The sequence below is a fragment of the Arachis ipaensis genome, chromosome B1 (genome assembly GCF_059453495.1).
Source record: "Arachis ipaensis isolate K30076 ecotype BB chromosome B1, ASM5945349v1, whole genome shotgun sequence".
In the NCBI taxonomy this organism is placed as follows: domain Eukaryota; kingdom Viridiplantae; phylum Streptophyta; class Magnoliopsida; order Fabales; family Fabaceae; genus Arachis; species Arachis ipaensis.
Genome location: NC_142436.1, coordinates 94,502,863 through 94,506,704, shown reverse-complemented (window position 1 = coordinate 94,506,704; position 3,842 = coordinate 94,502,863). Strand labels below are relative to the sequence as shown.

General features: G+C 38.6%; 1 non-coding gene across 1 annotated transcript; it reads right to left on the bottom strand.

Annotated features, from left to right (window-relative positions):
- Positions 1-1,880: 1,880 nt before the first annotated feature.
- LOC148577524 (small nucleolar RNA R71) lies at positions 1,881-1,987 on the bottom strand. Its single transcript, XR_015904252.1, has one exon. It is a non-coding gene; the product is annotated as a small nucleolar RNA R71 (small nucleolar RNA).
- Positions 1,988-3,842: the final 1,855 nt, after the last annotated feature.

Below are 3,842 nucleotides of genomic sequence, written 5' to 3'. Positions count from 1 at the left end.
CAAAGGCCCATATCCAAGACTTGAAGAATCAACTAGAAGATCAGAAGAGTAGTATAAATAGGGAGAGCTTTGAACTAGAAAAAGGAGCTTTTGGGCATTATTAGAATTACTCTCTGTATTTTACTTTCTCTACACTTCTAGTTTAACTTTTAGAATGTACTCTCCATCTTTGCTTTCATTTCCCAGAGCTATGAACAACTAAACCCCTTTCATTGGGTTAGGGAGCTCTGTTGTAATTTGATGGATCAATAATAGTTTTCATTATTCTTCTTCTATCTTTTCTCTTGATTTTACTAGAAAGCTTTCAATCTTCATCCAATTGAGTAGTTATCTTGGAAAAGAAGCTATTCATACTTGGATCTCTTCTGAACCTTGGAAAAGGGATGAAGAGATCATGCTAGAAATATTTTCTCATGTTGGACCAAATTGGGGTTTGGGAGGAAATGGTGACATATAATTCTCCCAATACTTTGATTTGGAAATACATGTGGTATAATCAGTGACCACACTTCATCTCTTCTCATGAGCAATTAGACCAAGGAATTGGCTATTGATCTGATTTGAGAGATTGAATTACCAAGGAATTGGAATTCAATCACTTAAGATTGCCAAGGAGATCAATGAATGCATTGATTGAGGAAGAGATGAAAATGAACTTGATCCGGAGAATGCAACATCTCCTAAGCCCAATGAATTTCCCATTTCTGATCTTACCTATTCTCTTTACTTTATGTCATTTACTTTCATGCTAAACTTTCCTTCCCCATTTAAGATTCTGCAATTTACTTTCCGTCATTTATTTTCTGCTATTTACTTTCCCGCCATTTAATTTCCTACAATTCTCAACTCACTTTCTGCTTAGCTCAACTAGAACAGTCTTACAATTAAAGTTTCTTGACCAATCAATCCCTATGGGATTCGACCTCACTCTACTGTGAGTTTTTACTTGACGACAATTCGGTATACTTGCCGAAGGAAATTTGTTGAGAAACAAGTTTCCGTGCATCAAGTTTATGGCGCCGTTGCCAGGGATTGATTTTGTATCAACAATGATTAAATTGGTGGATAACTAGATTGAGCATTTGTTTTTATTTTGTTTGATTTAAGTTCATTTGAGTAATTTACTTTCTGTTTAGCTATTTTCGTCCCTTTCCCCTACCCATTTTCTTAGTTGTTTAGAATTCAGTCACTAACCCACTAACTGTTTGATATATTACAACACTCACACTAACAGCATTTCTGTAGAAATTTCTGTCTGCATCTATCTCTCTTGCTTTTGCTTTGTTGGTTGTATGACAGGTAGAAGAAGCGGGGCTTCAACTTCCTTTAATTCTGAACCTGAGAGGACCTTCCTTAGATTAAGGAGGGAAACAAGAGGAAAGAGAGTAGTTGGTGCTGAGGAAGAGGAAGAGTACTTTGAACCAGACATGGAGGAGAATATGGAGAACCATCATGAAGAAGAGGCTCACAACTATGGCAGAGAAGGTCCAGCGCATCAGGCTGGACAAGAGAGAAGAGTTCTGGGTTCTTACATCAACCCAAACCCAGGAAACTGTGGGAGTAGCATCCAAAGGCCAACCATACGTGCCAACAACTTTAAACTAAAGCCACAGCTCATCACCCTTGTTCAGAACAATTGTTCATTCGGAGGAAGTGTCCAAGAAGACCCCAATCAACATCTAACCACCTTCCTGAGGATATGCAATACTGTGAAGTCTAATGGTGTTCATCCTGACACTTATAGACTACTTCTGTTTCCCTTCTCACTCAAGGACAAGGCATCTAAATGGCTGGAATCCTTTCCAAAGGAGAGTTTAGCAACCTGGAAAGATGTGGTGAACAAGTTCTTGGCAAGATTCTATCCTCCTCAACGGATCAACAGGTTGAGAGCTGAGGTACAAACATTCAGGCAGCAGGATGGTGAGACTCTATATGAAGCATGGGAGAGGTTTAAATACTTGACAAGAAGATGCCCGCCAGATATGTTCAATGAATGGGTGCAGTTGCACATTTTCTATGAAGGCCTTTTGTATGAATCAAAGAAGGCAGTAGACCACTCATCCGGGGGATCTCTGAACAAGAAGAAGACCATTGAAGAAGCCATAGATGTCATTGAGACTGTAGCAGAGAATGACTACTTCTATGCTTCTGAAAGAGGCAATACTAGAGGAGTGATGGAGCTGAACAATGTGGATGTACTGCTAGCTCAAAACAAGAAGATTACCAAGGAATTATCTGACCTCACCAAGAAGATGGAGAGGAATCAAGTAGCAACAATCACCGCTTCAGCAGCAACCCAAGAAGGGGTGAATGAAGAAGCAGAGTGTGATCAGGAATAAGCCAACTAGATTGGGAATTCACCTAGGCAGAATCATGACCCATACTCCAAAATGTATAATCCTGGTTGGAGGAACCACCCAAACTTTGGGTGGGGAAATCAACAAGACCAAGGCCAAGATCAGAGACGCCATAACCCCAACAATAATGCAACTCACCAACACTCAACACAGAGGTCATACCAATACCCACCCAACAACACTTCTCAACATCCATACCAAAGTCAAAATGGCCCTTCTCATCCTTCCAATCTCAACTCTCCATCATCGGAAGAAAAACTATCAAGGATTGAGACTCTACTTGAAGGCATATGCAAGGAGATTCAAGATAACGAGGTGTTCAAAGAGGAGGTGCGAGCCAATATCAAGAATCAGGGAGACACCATCAAGAGGCTGGAATTTCAGGTGGGATACCTATCTGAGAAGATTCCCAAACCTACCGATAGCTTCCCAAGTGACACAGAGAAAAATCCGAGAGGTGAAGCAAAGAGAGTCAGATGGTAAGATTGTAAGATGGTTACTATAAGTGATAAGGAGACTGAGGAAGAGCCGAATAAACCATCAGAACAACCTGAAGATTGAAGAGAGGAACTTTTGTGTGGTCTAGAAATTTGCGGATAAATCCTCGTTGCAAGTATAGTTTCTAAACCTTCAAAAGTCCTTTCTTACAAACGTTTTGGTTGTCACAAGTAACAAACCCCTTTGAAATTGATAACCAAAGTATTTAACCTCGGGTCGTCTTTTCAAGGAATTGCAGAGAGGTGTTCTTATTATTGGTTATGCAAAGGTATGTTTTGGGGTTTTGGATCAAGGTAAAAAGTAAGAATAGCAATGGCAGAGGAAATAAAATAATAACAACAAAAAATAAACTCTTGGCAAGGTATTAGAACTGGAAGTCCTATCCTAGTTATCCTTATCAATTTTGATGAAAATTGGATTTTTCTCCCATTTTGTTAACCTCTAACTATGAAGGTAAGTTAAGTGGATGAATTAATTCTGATTCCTCAAGTCCTAGTCTTTCCTTGGAAAAGTTAGAGTTAGTGGAACTCGAATTAATTCTTGAAGAATTCTAATTTTCAATCAACAATGAGTTTGATAACTCAAGCGTCACCAATTAATTAACCAAAGCCAAAAAGGGAAAATATCTAAATTAAATTAAAAGCATTTATAAATGAAGCAAAGCAAAATTAAATCTGAAAATACTTCGAATTGCATTCACAAAAGAACTTAAATCTGACATGGACATTCATAAATTAATTTGGAGAAATAAATAAAATAAACATTGAACCTGGGATTGAGAGTCACTCCTAAAACTAAGAGAAGTCCTAAATCCTAATCCTAAGAGAGAGAAGAGAACCTCTCTCTCTAGAAACTACATCTAAATCCTAAAATTGTGAATGTGAAAGCTTGTTTTTTGAATGGATACAATCTCTCTACTTTATAGCCTCTAATCTGTGTTTTCTGGGCCGAGAACTGGGTCAGAAACAGCCCAGAATTCGCTGGTTG